A 21,553-nucleotide genomic window follows, 5' to 3' on the forward strand; every position below is an offset into this window, starting at 1 on the left:
CTCTGATTTGCATACAATAGAAATGACACAGAGCTCTGAGCGGTAAAATGTTTTTGGCTAGATCCAAGGTGCAAGGATGTGTACCAAGCGTGCCTTTTGTTTTATGCATGCTCCAGGCCTGCCTTGATATCTCTTCAACAGGTGGACAGAGTGTTGTCATTCTCTGTGACCACTTTAGAAGTTTGAACAATAGCCTTTGGCATCTCGACACCCTTATATACGCAGGCATGCATAGAGGGACCAGAGAGGAGGTGAGGGTCGAGGACGGCTTTCCACAACCTGCACGTCTTTTCATAGGCATCATGAACGGCTGTTGGTGAAGAAATGCATGGTGTATTTATTAGTTGGGGGCTCCAGGAAAACAATGCAGTGCTTTGGGTGATGTTTATGCCAAATGTGGCGGTGATTGATCAAAAGCACAAAAGGTGCTGAACAAGCTTCCTATTTAGAGACAAAAAAAATTGACCCCCAAGTTAGAGATGGATCCACCCTCAATTTAGAGACCAATTTTTTTTTGGAAATGGGCCTTCGATGTCTCGAATGCTTCAAAAAACCTCAAATGTGAAGTTTCCCACCAATGGGGCATTGAAAAAAAATATAGAGATATTGATCTTGGTATAATCTAATTCGCTTTTCATGAAGATTATGGTGCAATGTCTAAATATTCAAAATGATTTAGGAAATGAGAAAGAGTTATATTTCAAGACATTGCAATGTCATTGGGAACCATATTTTAGGAAATGAGAAAGAGCTTGCCTCGCTGGGAACCATATTTTAGAAAATGAGAGAGAGAACAATCCTTGTCTCAGAAGAGAAAAGCCAAGCATTGAATCGAACAAATTTGCAAAGATGCATTCTTATTGATAAGGATCTGGATCTGTAGCAATAGTTAAAAGGTAGGAGGTATAAAATGCAGGAGTATTACAAAAGTTCTTGTTTCAGGCCCAACTTAAAGGTAGCCTATTGCAAGAGCTCGGTACAAAAAGATTGTTGCTACAAGAAAATAAGCCCCTCTAAATGCTCGGAATGCCAACCCCAAATGCGACAAGATTTACAAAGTTTGTATTGCTTTGATGGAAGGTGGGGTCTATAGATCTTATTAGCTAAGGTCATTGCAAACAAAGTACTGTATCAAAATTGCCAAAAGCAAGCATTGCTTTATTATCAAAGGCCACTTTGATCACAAATCGGGGCTTAATTGCAGCGGAATGGTAGCACATGATTTTTTGTCGTTTTGCGGTACGTCGTTCGAGGGCATGGGAGGTCCGTAATGCAGAGCCAATGATGGTGGTAGCATAGGATTTTTTGTCATTTCGCGGTGCATCGTTCCAGGGCATGGGAGGTCCAGAATGCAGAGCCGATGATGGTGGATGGAACCAAAAAGATGGGCTTTCAATGCGGTTTTACAAAATGGCCATCTGATAAATGAGCAAGGCACAGGGATTTGTCAAAGTTGGGCCAAAAAATGCTCGCGAACGATGTGGTCGTTCATAGGTGTCGGTGGCAGCCATATGTTGTTGTCGGTGGTGCATTGGGCAGCTCTGTGTGGTGCCGGTGGCATCGATGATGTGGCATGCATGGGTTGGTTCATAAGGGGGATGGCCATGGGCCCCTCCCCCTTTTGTTGAGGAGTAATGGGCACTTACATGGGCCCCACAGTGCCGTAAGCCGCCCCTATATATAAAGGAGGGCTTACCCGTGTGCAATGATAAGAAAAGCAAGCCTTTTGAAAGTTGTAGTTCATGTGCGAGCATGCAAGAAATTGGATGGGTGTCTGGAGGAGAGCAAGTTTGCTAAAAAAAAGGAAAATCCATCCCATATAAGAGGGCCCTCTTTTTGTCGTTTTGGGACAGTAGCTGCATAAGTTCGAAGCGAGAATAGAAGAGAAGGCTAATGCAAGATGCACCAATACACGGGCAAGCCCCCTCTCTCGGTAGAAGAACTTTGGGGCACATTGCAACACTAAACGTGGAGCATGCAGATAGAACACAAATTTGCAGCTATGATCACCACCAAGCCATCACTAATTAATTGAAGCTAGAACTGTTAGTTTTCTTGAAGAATGTACCATTGTCTCTTGTGAATAGAAAAGTCAGAGAGCTATTGATGGGTTTGTCTGAACCTAGCTAGGGCTTGCCAAAAACATTTTTTCCCAACCAAAGAAAATAAGAACAAACTTAAAAACTCTTCTGCATTTGTCTTAGGCTGGGTTCAGACTGTCGAGCGAAGCAGTTGAGCTTTGCATGCACGTCCACCATAGCGGATGGTGGTTAAAGGTACAAAAAAGAGTTTGGCTTCCAGACCCGCCACAAAACAGGCAGCCTCATACCCCTGGACACTCACCATGTCTTTCACCTTTTCAGCGTGGATCCTGGCTAGAGCTTGAGCCCAAGACCCCACGCAAAAGATGACGTAGCCACCAGCCACGAGGCTAAACCTCATTCGATGTTAATATGGTGTCGAAAATTAACTTTGAGTGGGCTTGTTCTTGGTGTGAATTGAATGACGGTGGAAAAGGTGCAAAACTTCTTCGCTTGGGTGGAGTTTGAACCTGCCCTTACTAAACAACGTGAAAGCTCACTTTCGCATTCTAAAAGAATAAAATGGAAGAAAAGTTAAGTCATTCAAGGCTGTGTAAAATGAAAAGACCCATCAACAACTAAACAATAGAAGATTTCATGTAGGTCCAATCAGTTCATGTTGATAAACAAAAAAGTAAACAAGGCAAAGTCTTAAAAAGTCCAGTAAGGATAGGGTCAATCCTTGCTCCAAAAGGGAGAGCCCAAAGGAAGGATTACGAAGGGGGGAAGAAAAAAAAAAATAAACAAGGCAAAGTCTTAAAAAGTCATGTAAGGATAGGGTCAATCCTGGCTCCAAAAGGGAGAGCCCAAAGGAACGATTAAGAAGAGGGGAAGAGAGAAAGATATACGGGGAAAGATATCCTACCTTAGGGTCCTTGTACTTTTTCTTTGTATCTAATTCAAAACTATTTTTCAAAAAAAAAAAAAAAGCTTGTAAGGCTATGAATCCATCAACATTTAAGATGAGTCTCCATTAAGATGAGTCTCCATCGTTGGCACTGAAAACATTGGAAGGATGCTTAATTGGACTCAACACTAAGGCTTCTTTTAGAAAGCCAAAAAGGAGGTGTCAAATAGTGTTGGATGGAGAAGGGGGGGGGGGGGGGGGGGTTTGGTGGTATATGACACGAGGTAGTAATGAAGTGCAAGCAATGGGATGAACGATGCATAAGTGGGACATATTTTTGAAAACCTGGACATCGTGCAATTTGTCGATGTCTACTTTTTTTTTTGTCCATGTTTACTTCGTTAGCATAGTGGAAATTTTCATATCTCTCCCCTCCCATTCACCCACGTGGCAGCTATTTACAGCGCTAAAAAAAACGCTACATCGTCAAAAGCTAAACGAAGTAATAAAAACAGTTACATCGACTACAATCTCCACAGTGCGTAGGGTATTGAATAGAAATTTGCCACCACGATTGACGTCGCGCAGGTCACTTCAGAGTTCGCAGCCAGGCTCAGGTTCTCTCTCAGCTTCAGGTTCTCTCTCTCTCTCTCTCTCTCTCTCTCTCTCTCTCTCTCTTCCACAGTTTTACAGGGTACCATGGGTCTCAGGTTCTTTGCTACTTGCTTTGTCTGATGGTTGTCCTCCTCGACGGCGGCCTCACCATGCGTTTGTTTACTCACCACTTTATTCCTTGTTTTCAATCGGTTCAAAAGGCCTCAGGTTCTCTCTCTCTCTCTCTCTCTCTCTCTCTCTCTCTCTCTCTCTCTCTCTCTCTCTCTCTCTCTATACTTGCCTCCCAACTTTGTGTTGGCTGCGCGAAGCATCTTTCATGCCAAGCCTGCTAGAACCTAGACATCTACTTGAAGAAGTTTTGGGTTACTTCGCCTTCGGTGACTTATCCCATTAAGAGACACTGATAGAGTAGGCCCAACGATTTTGCTATGGATGACTTAAAATTCTATGCTCTATGATAGTACAAAGTGTGCACCATGCATGTCTGAGTCCTAAAAAGATTGCTTAGAATACCCATCACATGCTAACAAGAAAGGCAGATGGGTCTGACAAGATGGAGAAGCATCACTTTAGATGCAAGGATCACAAGGAGGAGAAAAAACCTTTAGCCTGGTTTTTTCCTACACTTTTGGGGCTATGTGTATGAGTTTAAGTCACTTATCAATTGCGGTAGAGGAGGAAGACTCCTTTCAAAAGCTCATGTGCCGTCAAAAGCTACACGGAATAAAAGTAAACAGCGGAGCAGTTCGGAGGTTGACAGTGCGCAGGATTTCTCCAGAGACAAGCTCCACAGTCTGGGGCAGTTCTACGCCCGCTGGCTGAAGCACCACGTTCCACAAAACGGGATGGAAGGTGGGAGCGTCATGATCGTCTCCTTTCCTTTCTCCTTCTTCATCAGCCATGTCTGCGCCAGCAGAAGCTGGACCACGAGGAACCGTGGGAGCTCGCAGGAGAAGGGTTGGGGGAAGCGGTGCCAGCAGCACGTCCCTTGGCAATGGAAGCGCCGGCGGCAGCAACATGCTGCGTTTCTACACAGACGACGCCCCTGGCTTCAAGATGAACCCCACCTTCGTCCTCGGCATGAGCGTCTTCTTCATTGCAGCTGTCGCACTCCTCCACGTTGTAGGCAAGATCTATGCATCTCGATCTGTTGCTTAGCTATTAAGGCCTCTTTTCTTGGTTTTAGTCATAATTTTGTAAGGTTGTAAGGATCTGCATCAGAAGCAGATCTGGTAGCGAAATTGACTGCCTACAAGTCTGTTGTAAAATCTCTTGAGCAATTTTGCATTGGATACATCTGATTCATCACGAGACGTCGTCGTTTTTGACAAGTTTGGATATGGCTGGATGCTTGCGAGTCTTTGTGCATACAATAACGTATATGTATGCAAGTTCCAAAGTATGTATGTGTGTTGCTTTTCTGAGATTTAATGTTGGTCTCTGTTGCTCAAATGTGGAAAGTTAAGTCACACCACTTCACTTATGCTAGTGGGTGACTCTGATCGGCCTTAACATGAACTCCTAGTGTGCTGCTATGTATTTGCGAGATCGATTTTCTCAGTAGCTATGGGTAATTTGTTTGTCTGAGGCAATCATCATATATCAAATGCAAGATGTTTGCTGATCTTGTTGCCACGTACATGGAATTGATACGATGCAGTCAGAGGGGAATCGCCTCTTTTTTGAGTGCACGTGGCTCTGCAGATATGGTGCTTGAATGTCAGAACCTGAGGATTTCCCCTCAGTGAGAACTCAGCATGTCCCCTGTACTCGTCTCTCATGATGTGATTATGATGCAAATATGGAGTGATGGCAGAAGAGTTGAAAATCTTGCAGGAAGCAGATCTTTCAAGTCTTGTGCTCTCCAGACATTGTCGATGGCGATGCATACAGATGCTCCTGATGTTTGTAGAGTTTCCAACCTTCCTTTCCCTGCCAGCACACTTTGGAAGTATGTGGCTTGACCTCCTAATTGCCACAACAGGGATGATTGCGTCTCTCTGATCCCCATACTATCAGGGCTTTCATTCACAAATTCCACATGTGCCACATGATTGAATGCACATTGCGATTGTTGCATCTCTTCTAAAATGTGAGCCAAGAGCGTCTCTTTGCCGAGCCCACCTTGGCCCACCATACCCACTAGACAGAGCCGTGGTGCCCTAAAACTCAATGCTCCAGGGTTTGTGGCGATGATGCAGGGTGTGGTAGTAGCGTTGGGGCAATACGATCTACTGCATGTTGTCGGTAAGAGTAGTTGGAGGACCTTGAGGGCCATGGAGTACACAGATGGCGTTAGCAGACCAAGGCTAGTCACAGCGGACAACACTACTAGCAAATCCCTCTTATCAACTCTAATTGTTTGGTTGGTGATTCCTCGTTTCACAATGCTGCCAATTGTGCTGTAGATCTTCATTACTTGCTAGTGCATCTTGCATGGATAACTAATTTGATGTTTTGAGACCATGTCCACCTTGTGCAACGTCTAGGAGGGGAGAGTTATTATGCACGGGTAGGGGGTGTCCATGCTGAGGATAAAGGGGTCTCACTAGCAATTATAGCAGCTATGTGTGTATGTCCACCTTCAACTACTTTACTCAACTCATTTCTGCAGGCGCAACTACTAATGGCCTAACTCTACCGTGTTTCATTGCAGACAGATCAAGAGAAACTTGGACGCAACTCCTCTACATTTGCAACGGCGACATATTCCAACGTGCGGTGAGTACAAAGTGCCACATTTTAATCTTGAACGTTGAGGACACAGTAAAAAGGAACACACCGAAAATTGCATGCTGCTGTGGGAATGGCACGTTCCCTCGTATTATAAAAATTGGGGAGGACTGTGCAAACTCCCCTGTGCAGGGACACCAGCACATTTTCTTTTTTTTTTATAACATAAGAGATAAAGAACACATACAAATAATGAGATTACTCTCAGAACCTAAACATTGTGCTATTAATTTTCTAACGCTTCGTACTTATTCTTTGCAAGGGACATTCAAGAAATTAGCTACCGCTTGCCTCTTCTCAGTCCGAAACCCCACAACAACGCAATCTAGCACCAGGTACATAGTTGTTTCAAACACTTGAACTATGCGTTGCTTAGCCGTGACTAGTAACTAAATATCACAAGGTTTTGATCGCATTGAACCATTAAGATTGAGTCCGGCTGAAGCCTTCAATGGACCATCACCGAAAGCGTAGGATACACCTCAGCAAATCGAAAGCGAGACATCGCACTTCAATCAAGAAGAAGGCTAGATTTCTACCATGCTCACAATCATGGATTGATATCGTCAATTTAGTACACCGATGGAGTTCAAAAATAGCAACGACATTCAGACCTTTAAGTATATGCTTCGTTTGTGGTGTAGTTTTCATCCAAAGAAGTGCCTCTTTTCATTGTACTCAAGCTCCAGATGAGACATCGGTTGCAATGTTTGCTAGCAGTCTACTGGTATCCAGCTTAGAGGCTACACAAATAGAAACACAATGGGTGCAGTGCTCCGCTTGTGAGAACTCAAGTGCACGTCGCAGATATTGTGTATCGTTACTTCCAGACTACACAAGAAGAATACTGAACGGAAATCAGCTTCACATACAGCTACTGAGCGTCATTGACATATCTATCAACACCATCTCAACAGTGACAACAATTGCACGTGGTACACTAGACAGACGTTTAATATTAGATAACCCTCTGCTATCATGGAGTAAAGAGCATAGAACAACCTTCACAGAGCAAGACCTAGCTACATCACAAGTGGCATACATACTTGCATTCAATCTTGAGAACAACTTCGTACTACAGAAGTACATGTCAATGGCTGAACGACCGAACAAGAAGCTTGGCCTCTGCATACTAATTCAAGATAGTGTGAGAAAGATCATTCAGCACCAACAAGACAACGCACCGTTTGCACTGATGGCGCAGCTTGACACAAGTTTGATGTGTCATAAAATCTAATATCTAACCAACCCAAATGATTTTCTCATATTAAATTGATCACATAATGTGGGAGAATAAACGGGAACAAGTGTTAAGATATAGATATGTGCTTATAGATCTATCTTAACACGGGGCCAATAGTAAAGGGGCCCAAATGGGAGAAGGTCTATCAAGAGCAAGTCTAACCAATGGAGCATAAGACCTTAGGGTTAGCTTCATTGAAGACCTCCACTAATGTGTGTAAAAGTCTTTGACCTTAGGTAAGCTAGGGCTGAGCTTGAGGTGGGAATCCAGCCCAAGCTCGAGGTGTTTGTCCTGCTTGAGGTGCTTGATTAAGGTGCTTGAGGTGCTTGACTTACTCCATGCTTGAGGTGCTTGAGGTGCCTTGACATGCTTGCCTGAGATGCTTGTGGGAATACCCCCTAGTCCAAGTGCTTTGTCATGCTTGATGACTAAGGTGCTTGAGCTCCTAAAGTCAAAAGCATCCCTACAAGAGGGGGGGCGAGCCCTTTTCCTAGGGATTAGAGAGAGAACACACACTCACACTCACAAGGGAAGCCCCAGCTTGAAGAGGCAGCAAGGACACTTATCAAGTTCCTCCTCATGTTGCCCTCATGGTGTGCCTGAAGCCTATTGGTTGGCCACCCAAGGGGTCCAATGATAATTTAGGATATTTAATTAATTGATTTTGCATTTATCAAGTCCTCTCTCTCAAAGGGGAAAGGGGGACACTTGTCCCAAGGCTACCCATGTTGCTTGTAATGGCTCCTGCTTGTGATTGGCTAGACCTAGAGGGGACCAATGAGCTTCAAGCATGAGCTACAAGGGGGGGTCGACCCAAGCAAGCTAGGGGGGTGCTTAGGGGGTATAATCACCCACACATACTCACAAACACTCTCATTGTGTACTATGCAAAGTGCAAGAACTCCCTCTCCTTCTCCAAGCAAGTAGAGGTTGAGAGCCTACACCAACACTCTTGGCTATGGAGTGCAAATTTATCCAAGAGCCATGCTTCAATGCTTGAGCTTGCCATCTATTTCTTCTTCATTACTATGCTATTATGTATGCTAGCACAAGATTTATGATAAGTGAGGAACTAGCTCTTTCTCGTATGAAATGTTTCTTCTTCCTCTTCCCTACCCTCATTCCCTGCTAGCTCTCTCTACCTTCGAAGGTGTTTGAGGTCTTGGGACTGAGGCTTGGTATAGTTAAAGCTTTCTTCAAGTTTAGGTTATGCTATGATGGTGATGCATGAAGCTTTCCATCTTCATTGCTTCACCTAGGTCACAAGGAACACAAAGAATGTATTGTAACAAGTCTCTCTTTATGGGAGAAATCATAATACAAATGCCTATTGGAGGGGGGACCGGCTCCACATAAATCCGGTCCTCAACTGTTGTCATGTTCTGTAAATTCTCTCTCTTGCAAAAGTATTGTCTATGCCAAGTTAACTAATTGCTATGATTATGTTGCTATCTTCAATTATGTCAACCCGCTATGCTCACAAAATCATTTCTTGAAAGTACTCTCATTAAATTCCGCTACTCTCAAATTGAATAGGCAAATTCCATTACATTGGTATCAGAGCATTTGGTTTCTCTTTTCTTGCTTAAGAAGAGAGGTCCTTAAGTAGCCTACAAATGTTTGATGTTGTTAATTATAATAGAGTAAGTGGAACTGGGATCTAATATCGGTTTTGTTAAGCCCACTATGTGGGGGATGGTGCACACCTCGGGAGCTTTGGACTTAATAATGGAGTCTTTTTAGACTTGCCTACGGCTTTACCATTATTGAGCCATAAGAAGTCCGAAAGGATCTAGCCCTTGGCAACTCTGCTATGTTAGACCTACTCCTCTACTCTCTGTAATTAACCACTTTGAGCTGTGGGTGTAGATACTTAAGAGCCGATTTTCAAAGGCTAAGAGGAGTGGCAACTAAGGTTTTGTATTGCCAAAGCATACACTAAGTATAAACATAAATTTTGTTAACATGGCTGACAATAATCAAGAGAGTAGAATGAACATTGATAGCTTTGATTTTGCACATGAAGGTGCTAATGATGATGCTCCCATGCGTGTGAGTTATCTCGTCACTAGGTTGCAGCAAGCTATGGGCAACCCTGCTTTGCAAGCCGAAGTTACTCAACAACTTCGTGCTTATGGAATTTCCGTTCCTCTCCCAGAGGAGAGAGAGCTTAGGAGGCCTCTTGAAGAGACCCCCAAAAGAAGACTCTCTCCCATTCGAGAGGAGGAATCCAAAGAGAAAGAAAGCAATGACAGTCTAAGTTCTTCTGAAGATGTGGCTCCACGAAGACGGCGGTCTAGACGATCGCCTACTCCTCCCAAGAGTAAAAGAGCAACCTATAGTCCTTCTCCTCATCACTCTGAAAGGCAAGAGAGGAAACAAAGGAAGAAAAGGGCTAGGAAGAGGTCACCCTCTTCTCCTTCTTCTTCACCTTCCTCCTCTTCCGATGAAAGTTATGGCTATTCTCCTAGAGAATACAAGAGGGGAGGACATCGCAAATCATTTCCTGCATGGCGAAGGTCACAAAAGCTAAAGAAGTTCAAGGAGGGAGGAAAGAGTATCTCTTTTCTCACCTACGATGGCACCTTTGGTGCTACCGATAAAGTGTTGGCCTTCATCCAGCAATTTGATGCGGTCTTTGGGGACGAGGGCTTCACAGAGTCCTCCAAGCTACGCCATGTAGCTATGCACTTCCAAAAATCAGCTCGTCAATGGTGGGCTAGCCTTCGTGGCAATGGAGAAGCCCCAAAGACATGGAAACTCGTATGGAAAACTCTACGAGTTTCCATCATGAAGCAATTTCTTCCAAGCGATACTAAAGATAAAGTTCTTACCGAATGGCGCGGCTTGAAGCTTCTCTCTCATGAGTCTATCAACAAGTATGTAGACAAGTTTTGGGATTTATATCTCAAAGCTACTGTCTTTCAAAAGATAGACTTTGCCGAGCAAAGACAACAATTCTGTGCGGGATTACTTGAAGAGATGGCCGAATACATCAACTCTCAACGGCCTGGTACTATTACCGAAGTAATCCATCACACCATGGTTGCTTCACGCATCAATTTCCATCAAGGGGCTAGACGTAATGTCAAGCCCATGGAAAACAAAGATAAAAATGATGCAAAGGGGAAATCCAATGCTCAAAATAATTCCCAAGGCACTTCCAACAACAACAATAACAACAACAACAATCGGTCCAAGGAGAAGGGAGTTTACAAAGGTAAAAACAAACTCTCTCCTGAAGAGCTTGAAGCTTTTCGCAAGGACCATAAATGTTTCAAGTGTGGGGAGCAAGGACATGGCTATCGTTCTTGCCCCAAGAAGAATACTCACAATGAGACTCCTAGGGCTTCCACCATCGAAGCTCCAAAAGAGGATGCTCATTGCAAAGGATCATCACTCTCCTATGCTTGGGGAAAGGTAAGAGAGCATGATGCCTTCATCTTGTTTGACCCTGGCTCTACTCTCAACTTCATATCAATAGAGTTGGCCACCAAGTTGGGCATTCAAGCTTTTGAGATGGGAGATATAGTAACAGCTGATGCAGCTTTCAAGGGACAACAAGCCTCCGTTACTCCCTTGATTGGGAAGTTGAGGCTTCATGTCCAAAGCTATGTCGACAAAGAAGACTTCTTCATCTCTCCTCTCCAACATCAGGATGTTATCCTAGGGGCACCATGGTTTGATCGCATGGCTGCCAACATGAAGTTCCCTGAAAGGAGAATTTACTTCACCTACAGGGGAAAGAACATGTATATAGATGCTAGTGAGCGTGGTCGCACTATTCCACTTGTAAATCCTCTTTCTTTTGATAAATCAATGAAGAGCTCAGTTTCTGCGTACATGATTTATGTCAAAGAGTCTCTAAAAGCTAATAATGTTTCATCAAATGAAAATGATAGGAATCAAGAAGAGTTAGACTTGTCTACTTTTCTAAAAGGATTCCAAGATGTGTTCATCGATGATATCCCTATGGACCTACCTCCAAAACGAGGGGATGATGACCATCGTATTGAGCTCCTTCCAGGAAGCTCACCGCCTAACAAACCTCCTTATCGAGTTTCACAAGCTCAACAAGAGGAGATTATGAGGCAAGTACAGGAATTGGTAGACAAAGGGATGGTGAATCCTAGTTCCTCTCCCTTTTGTTCTCCAGTCCTTTTAGTGCAAAAGAAAGAAGGTACATACCGTATGTGTGTGGACTATCGAGCACTAAACCATATCACTATCAAAAACAGATTTCCCGTGCCTCGGGTAGAAGATCTGCTTGATAAGCTACAAGGCTCTACCTACTTCAGTAGGATTGACTTTAAGAGTGGCTATCATCAAATAAGAATAGTGGATGAAGATATCCTAAAGACCGCGTTTCGCACAACATTTGGTCTTTATGAATATCTAGTCATGCCTTTTGGCTTGACTAATGCACCAGCTACTTTCAATCGTCTCATGGAGAAAATTTTTAGACCATATCATAAATTCACTGGAGTGTTCTTTGATGATATCATCATCTACTCCAAGTCTTTGGAGGAACATAAGCAACATCTCCAAGTGATTTTTCAAGCCTTGAGGGAGAACAAACTTTTTCTCAACCAAAAGAAAAGTGAATTCTTCCTTCAAGAGATTCAATATCTAGGTCATATTATCTCTCACGATGGTATTCGTATGGATCCATCAAAGTTAGAGGTAATAAAATCATGGCCTAACCCAAGGAATCTACATGAGCTAAGAAGCTTTATTGGTATGTGTGCATACTATAGACGCTTCATAGCAAAATTCTCTCAAGTAGCAGGACCACTACACGACTTAACAAAGAAGAACGTTAAGTTTGTATGGACTGCTAAGGAGTAAAATGCTTTGAAAAACTCAAAGAGAAGCTTACTTCCCAACCAGTCCTCGTGCTTCCGGATCTCTCAAAACCATTTGAGGTCCAATGTGATGCTTGTGGTGATTGCCTTGGAGCGGTTTTGCTTCAAGAAGGGCATGCCATAGCATATGAGAGCCGAAGTCTCAATAGTGATGAACGAGTCTTGGGAATTTATGAGAAAGAGCTTTTAGCTGTTCTACATGCCCTAGACACGTGGAAGCACTACCTATTAGGGACTCCATTTATCCTACGAACCGACCACCAAAGTCTCAAGTATTTCATGACGCAAACCAAGCTTTCTGACAAACAAATGAGGTGGGAAAATTTTCTTTCGCAATTTAATTTTCATATTGCTCACATAGCTGGTAAGCACAATCAAGTTGCCGATGCACTTTCACGACGACCAAAAGTTAATGCGGTGTCTATAGCTACTCACAATGATCTATCATCTATGATAGATGAGTATGCTACTGACCCTGACTTTAGAGACATAATGTCAGCCCTTGCTTTGGGGAAGAAAGAGGAACCATTCACCTTGCAGGATGGTTATCTTCTCCGTGGGAATACAGGAATATGGACAATAGTCGACAGGTTTAGCAAGCAAGCACATTTTATTCTTGTCAAAAAGACTATTAAGGCACATCAAATGGCAACTCTCTTCATATCACAGATTTTCAAGCACCATGGATTACCCACATCCATCGTGTCAGATAGAGATCCTAGAATGACCAGTAATTTCTGGAAAGGTCTCTTTGAAAATCCAGGAACAAGATTGAATTTCTCTTCGGCCTATCACCCACAAACGGATGGCCAAAGTGAGATAGCCAATCTTACGATACTCGATCTACTCAAGACTTATGTTACCGAAGTAGATCAACGCTCACAATGGGAAAAGTATTTACCTCTAGTAGAGTATGCCTACAATAATACTGTACATACTTCTATGGGGAAAGCACCTTTCGAGATCATAGAGGGAAGACCTAAAAGTCCCTTGCTACTCAAAGTACATGGGAAGATCTTCGCCGCCGATGAGTATAGCCGTGACCTACAAGAATCTTTTCAAAAGATTAGGGAGGCTATAGCCATATCTCAACAAAGGCAAAAAGCTGCTGCTGATAAGCACAGAAGAGCCTTAATGTTCAAAGAAAATGATTGGGTCTTACTCAAGTTTCCTAAGGCTCGATTAAGGCAAACGACGGGCAAAAATACTACGGGCCATCAAAAGTATTATGCTAAACTAGCAAAAAGATACTATGGTCCTTTCCAAATCTTGAAGCCCATCAATGAGACGGCTTATCAACTCAAGTTGCCCAACCATTGGCTTAAACACAATGCCTTTCATGTAAGACTACTTAAGCCCTACAAAGGAGAGCCACCAACTGAACCAATTATTGAAGACCCTCCCGAAGTTGAAGACCAAGAAGAGATACTACAACCCGAAGCTGTCCTTCGGCATGAAGACAAGGTACTACGACATGGTAAGATAATCCGACGGTATCTTATTAAGTTCAAAAATTATCCTTTTGAAGATGCTAAATGGATGCAAGGAGTACAACTTAAGGATAGTATGAACCTTGTCAATGCTTACAATGCTACATTAGAGTAAGCAAATGTACAACTCTCTTTTAAATGACTCATGTTTTTGTCTTATAAGACTAATCCTCTTTTTAATTGTGCACAAATTTAACTAGTATGCATGCTTAGAATCATGTTTGTGATGACGACGTCTCTCAAACACCAAGTAGAATTTGTCACTCTACTTTGGGAGAATGAAATGGACTAAAGAGCAGACATGCTTGCGGCAGCTATGTCTCCCAAGAACCAAATGGATTAGTCATCCATCTTGGAAAGATGTCGTAGGGTAAAAAAGGGATCCTCTACCCGCTAAGTACGATTGACTAATGACTAAGCCTTTATCTCTTCTACCTCATAGTCAAGGACGACTATGATTTCAAGAGAGAGGTAATGTCATAAAATCTAATATCTAACCAACCCAAATGATTTTCTCATATTAAATTGATCACTTAATGTGGGAGAATAATCGGGAACAAGTGTTAAGATATAGATATGTGCTTATAGATCTATCTCAACACGGGGCCAATAGTAAAGGGGCCCAAATGGGAGATGGTCTATCAAGAGCAAGGCTAACCAATGGAGCATAAGACCTTAGGGTTAGCTTCATTGAAGACCTCCAATAATGTGTGTAAAAGTCCTTTGACCTTAGGTAAGCTAGGGCTGAGCTTGAGGTGGGAACCCGGCCCAAGCTCGAGGTGTTTGTCCTGCTTGAGGTGCTTGAGGTGCTTGACTTACTCCATGCTTGAGGTGCTTGACTTGCCGCTTGGTTAAGGTGCTTGAGGTGCCTTGACATGCTTGCCTGAGATGCTTGTGGGAATACCCCCTAGTCCAAGTGCTTTGTCATGATTGATGACTAAGGTGCTTGAGCTCCTAAAGTCAAAAGCATCCCTACAAGAGGGGGGGCGATCCCTTTTCCTAGGGATTAGAGAGAGAACACACACTGACACTCACAATGGAAGCCCCAGCTTGAAGAGGCAGCAAGGACACTTGTCAAGTTCCTCCTCATGTTGCCCTCATGGTGTGCCTGAAGCCTATTGGTTGGCCACCCAAGGGGTCCAATGATAATTTAGGATATTTAATTAATTGACTTTGCATTTATCAAGTCCTCTCTCTCAAAGGGGAAAGGGGGACACTTGTCCCAAGGCTACCCATGTTGCTTGTAATGGCTCCTGCTTGTGATTGGCTAGACCTGGAGGGGTCCAATGAGCTTCAAGCATGAGCTACAAGGGGGGGTCGACCCAAGCAAGCTAGGGGGGTGCTTAGGGGGTATACTCACCCACACACACTCACAAACACTCTCATTGTGTACTATGCAAAGTGCAAGAACTCCCTCTCCTTCTCCAAGCAAGTAGAGGTCGAGAGCCTACACCAACACTCTTGGCTATGGAGTGCAAATCCATCCAAGAGCCATGCTTCAATGCTTGAGCTTGCCATCTATTTCTTCTTCATTACTATGCTATTATGTATGCTAGCACAAGAGTTATGATAAGTGAGGAACTAGCTCTTTCTCGTATGAAATGTTTCTTCTTCCTCTTCCCTACCCTCATTCCCTGCTAGCTCTCTCCACCTTCGAAGGTGTTTGAGGTCTTGGGACTGAGGCTTGGTATAGTTAAAGCTTTCTTCAAGTTTAGGTTATGCTATGATGGTGATGCATGAAGCTTTCCATCTTCATTGCTTCACCTAGGTCACAAGGAACACAAAGAATGTATTGTAACAAGTCTCTCTTTATGGGAGAAATCATAATACAAATGCCTATTGGAGGGGGGACCGGCTCCACATAAATCCGGTCCTCAACTGTTGTCATGTTCTCTAAATTCTCTCTCTTGCAAAAGTATTGTCTATGCCAAGTTAACTAATTACTATGATTATGTTGCTATCTTCAATTATGTCAACCCGCTATGCTCACAAAATCATTTCTTGAAAGTACTCTCATTAAATTCCGCTACACTCAAATTGAATAGGCAAATTCCATTACATGATGTTTGGTATCATCGAAAACATCGTTGAACCAGCCAGGAGAAGAGCATTCAATGCTAGCGATACTTACGAATTTGCTTCTCTGCAGCTCCATGGCCGTCAACAATTGCTTGAGAGAACAATTACTTTCAAGCCCAACGGCATGCCTGCCGCATCAAGCTCCGTGAACGACATCACAATAGAGACGGCAGCGTTTCCATTCCTATTTCCTTTCGGGAAAGGCCAATATGATGGTAAAATCAACTTCAGTATATATGTAAAGATACGTGCATCGACTTTGTTCTCCGTTTACACCCTGTACAAGCCATACTTGCTCATAATGTACCAAGTAAAGCAGGCTCTTATGTTGGCTAACAATACACACACGATCTTGTTGCAAAGGGACATGACAACTACAAGAAGTCCAATCGTACAGCAACTGACGAGGACACTGTGAGACATGTGCTTTGGTACAGCACCCCTTTCAGCATGCCAGGCTCCTGCTCATGGCACCGCAAGAACCTAAATGACTTGATAGCAATGGTGGACGAATGGGGAATGCCTGATTTCTTCTTGACTTTCACTGCCGATGAGGTCACAGAAACAAGATGGCCTGAGATTGACACGATCGAGCTAATTGCACGTCATTTGAACGCCTCCTTCACTTGGACAGACTGCCCGGTTGAATGCGCCCTCACCTTCCAAATGATTATGTCCAAATATATACTTGCGAAAGGTGTGTTGGGCCGTGTGCAACACCACTTGGTTAGATATGAGGTCCAAAATAGAGGATCACTGCATGCTCATGTCATACTGTGGATGCATGAAGAAGACAAAGAGCAACTATCTACTGAGATAACTGCATACATCCCGCCAGAAACCAGCACTATGGTTTTGCCAGAAGTGAGCCGCCTCCGACAACTCATGCTCAGGAAACAACTTCACAAGTGTCGTACAAGTTGTTACCACGGTCAAAGAGATGGAGTATGTAAACACGGTTTTCCATTTCATGCGCAGCCAAATCCGAACCCAGTCTTCAACGAACAAAATCACAGATGGCAATACTTCAGGCCCCGGCATGAAGACAGAAATGTCGTACCATACCACCCTACACTGCTTCTGCTATGGGGTGCACATTTGAATATACAGCGGGTCACCAATTCATCATTGTCCTATTACCTCCTGAAGTATGCACTCAAAACTGAACCAATGGGCCATCTCAACATCCGCCCAGAAGATGCAGAGCGCTTAGGCCTAGGTGGCCTTGACACTGTGAAATTGAAGCTGATCTCAACCTCTTTACTGTCGAAGCCTATCTCAGCAACAGAAGTGGCATTAAATTGTTTGCAAATCCCAATCATTTCAAAGAGTGACACTGTCCAATACGTCTACTCATCACCCCCGGCACTACGACAACGGATCATTTCTCACAACAATGATGTCGTGCTGCACCCTGTCGATCTGTACGGCGGACGACCACAAAGTCTAGAGAATCTTACGTTCTACGACTTCCACAAGAATTACACAGTGACGAAGGGGAAAAAAGGAGAAAAAAAAAGTATTTCAGAGGCGAACACCTACGGCCAATCGCTGGAGCGGCAACACCGACTGGTCAGTTTCACAGACTTCCACCCAGGGCATCATCTGGAGGCTTTCTTTTACAACGTGCTGCTAAAGAGGATCACCTTTAGAAACGAATCCCAGCTGCTCTCACCGGAGAACACGTCCAGGTCATACTATCTTGAGTGCAAACTTAGAAATTTGATACTGACAGATGAGGACCTTGAGATGTACATCACAGAGTATACACAACGAAATATGCTCACGACAGATCAAACACACCAATTTCACAACATGATACTACAGAAGACATCCTCAACAAAGGCTACCTCATTTCAATCTCCAGATGTGCAAACAGACTACGAGCAACAGGACACGACTTCTCGAATCTCTGCCCTTCTAAACGAGCTTCAAAACGTCCAGAACGTGTCACTGACATCTGAACAAGCAGAGATCTACAAGAAGCTCACAACAACAAAGGGTGGTCTGCATGTGATCACAGGCACTCCTGGCAGTGGCAAAAGCTTCCTCATAAGATATATCACAAGCCAACTCATAATGCAAGGGAAAAATGTCACACTCGCTGCTTCGACTGGTGCAGCGGCCACGAGGTTAAGCAGCATCGCAACAATTGTCCATTACCAATTCAAGATACCAGTGCGCACACAGCAGTATCCCCTGTCAATCTCCGAAACTGATGACAGATACGTCAGTATCAAAGAAGCAGACACGATTATCATAGATGAGATTTCTATGTTGACAAAGAAAACTTTTGATCTCATAGTACGACAAATTGTGAATGTCACCAACGGCACACTGCTAGACCCATTCAAAGATAAAAAGCTCTTCTTGTTCGGTGATTTGGCACAGTTGTCGCCGGTATGCAGGCATCAAAGTGATCATTGCTACTCATGCCACATCACAAGATCCACTTATTGGTCCACTCCTACTACGTACATTATGTCTTGCTCAGTGCGCCATGCAAAAGATATCTCTTTCATAGAGTTCCTCAATACAATAAGAGTCAGGCTCCCCACAAAGAAAGAGATCCACGATGCGCTCGGTGATCACATCATAACGCAGGATCAAATAGAGCAACACATGGATAGGAATATGACAATCATTTGCACACACAAGAGTGATGCTCGATATTATAATAACCTTCTCTTCGAACACTTCAATCGCCATAGTCACATCATCCAAATCGGCCTCAAGACAAACGCACACAACGTCCCTGAGCTCCAAGCATGGCTTGAAGATCCCGACTTCCACGCAATTGACAGAATAGTAGAAGGAGCAAAGGCGCTGATAACAGAGAACATAGACTTAACAATTGGAGCAGCCAATGGATCACTATGTCGCGTAGATGAAATCCTCCAAGATGAAGGAGGCGTCAAAGCAATCAAAGTCACACTCGACACATCCAAACAGGAACTTACACTTCGACGATCAAAGCATAGTAGACGGACATTCGATGGGCACTGGTACCATAAATCCACATTCCCACTAGCTCTCGCCTACGCTATGACTGGACACAAGTCCCAAGGCCCAACAATCAACTCCAACGTCTTGCTCATTGTAAAAGAAGTTTTCGCCCCTGGCCTTCTATACGTGATGTTATCACGCGTCACTGAGCGAACTCGACTACATTTACTAGAGCTACCTACGCCAGAGATGTTCACACCATCTAGATTTTTGAACTTCTAGCCGGGAATGTTTCCTACGCCCTCTTCAGTATCAATTCCTGTTTCTATTAAACAGATGAAATCGTCGTAACTGCCTTCTATATAAAGCAGGAAGTTTTGTTTAACTGCTTGTCTTCTCTTTTGTGGACTTCTCATGTTCAATATGTTGCACTGCTGAGACACCTTCCCTATCACCCCTGCTCACTCTTATCCACCTTTTGTAAATTTAATGCTCTTCCCTTTTTCACTTCATTCATTTGTGTTTAAACGTTTGTCAGATCTTATGCTTCAGAAATACTGCAAGAGGTCATCAAAATAAATTTTTTTATGTGCAGGAAACTGAATCAAACAATGGATCACAACACGGTACATTTTGCATGCTTCTTTGATCTTGCATCTACCTGTGTATACACATGCAAATCAATCACTCGTTTTACTGTGCAGCTCTTCAAGCAATACACGAACAACGCAAAGGAAACGCAACCAGCGATACAACCTAAGAGATTTTACCTCACGACTAAGCAAATGAGATTGGCAAACTCAGCAGGTGAGAACCCCATGCGTATATTGAGGGGTTCCATACTTTTCAAGAACGTCGCAACTTCATGAATAAGTGCAATGCAAGATATAAAGCTCTAGACCAAACGATGGCCACACCAAACACAGAAAGGATGACAACAGGTACTATTAGAAAAGGAAAATATAATGCCTTCTATCTGTCGTGCTAACAAGCTTGCTCCTACATCCTGCAGGTCTCATGAAGCAAATACTTGAAGAGCTTGATATCTAGTACGAGGATGATGAGAGTATGTTGCGTAATGTTGAAGCACAACAACTCCTCGACACAAAAACTGAAGGAATTACATTGTACGCGATGGAGCAGCTGCGGTTTGGTTACAACATTGACTTGGCTGAACTTTCAAAAGCTACTCAAGAAAAATGTGCCGCTATCTTGACAAATTTCATGACTTCGGCAAACCACACGCACGACGCAATCAATCCACCTATCACAATCCAGAAGGTAGCATGGCACTACAACGAACACAAGGCAATAAATTATGGACAACCAGCCTCCCCATACGAGCCAGTTGCAACAGACCAAGGCAAGTATGGATAACAAGTATCACTAGCTTCCATTCACTTCTCCGTAGCAATGTCATTTTCTTATTGACCTAACCAATCTGGATGTACTACAGATTTAGACACTCATCAACAACCACAGACAAGCATCGGCCTTCCACCCCAGAAAAAGCAGCGTCGCGGGAAGAATACATAGTCTACAGTATACGCTGCACGAAGAACGATAGGAGATATATCGGAGTTACGAATAACATCCATAAACGCATTGGCCAGCACAAGCGCAATCCTTCGAAGAGAATGCGAGCGGACATGCAGAACACATTCCTTTCGAGGACAATTTTGAAATTACCACTTTAGCAACCGGTACCAATATCCATAAAGCTAGAAACTTAGAATATTTCTATATTAAACAACACAAGACAACAACTGCATTAGGTTATAACGTTTGTTGTGGACATCCACCAAGGTTGAGAAAATATTATTTTTTGCAAAAAAACAAGAAGGTATAGCTGTGAACTTCTGCCGTCTTCATTTCATTGTTTTGTTCACTGTCTTTGTCACATAACTTTGATCATTGCCTACAACAATGTCTTTTTGTTTCCATTCAAACTATGGCAGACATGACAACTTATCAACTGTTTTGATTTAAATGCCTTTTCTTTTCAGTTTAGAATGGGTAGGCCAATTCCAGCTGATCTGATTGAGCAGCAGCGAGAATTTGAGACTGCAATGTACAAGTTCCAATACTGTCTTTACCCACATTTGCAAGAGCGGGTGCTCAAACACTACATGCATAAATGGAGCGAGTTCATTCCATGGCTAGTTCAACCACCTACCCCATGGCATTCACATTACATCACTTGGGATACACTCAGTCGACAAATCACCATTGACATCGGCGTGCTCGCTAGTTGCTCCAAAACACCATTGTATGTTGTTCGTACAGATTGCAGACGTGTTCGGCCTACTCGAGATTATAGAATTAAATTACTCTAACGTGGTCCCCAGCCACCTTCAGTCAGCTAAACAATTCGTTTCGCGCTATTTTTCTGTCAACCAGTTTCCCACACGCGCAACTCTGAAGAGCATCTTACCGATATAGTCCTCCTCCTCTTCTCCACAGAAGATTTGTCCATTTCATTGTAAAGAAATCATTGCATGCTACATACAATGTTCCGTTCATAATTCCTCAACTTTTTGGCATACTATTTTCATCAAATCGTTTCAGTCACTTACACTCACTTGGCGTAAGAAGATTTGTGCAAAACAAATAATACGTGCTCTCTCTCTCTCTCTCTCACCTTTCATTTCGAC

At 43.3% G+C, this 21,553-nt stretch overlaps 1 pseudogene; it reads left to right on the forward strand.

The window, feature by feature from the left end:
* The first annotated feature begins 5,300 nt into the window (after positions 1 to 5,300).
* On the forward strand, positions 5,301 to 19,659 carry LOC147439074 (uncharacterized; annotated as a pseudogene).
* Positions 19,660 to 21,553: the final 1,894 nt, after the last annotated feature.

This window comes from Adiantum capillus-veneris, chromosome 16 (assembly GCF_014529385.1).
Source record: "Adiantum capillus-veneris isolate H3 chromosome 16, ASM1452938v2, whole genome shotgun sequence".
NCBI classification, from domain to species: Eukaryota; Viridiplantae; Streptophyta; class Polypodiopsida; order Polypodiales; family Pteridaceae; genus Adiantum; species Adiantum capillus-veneris.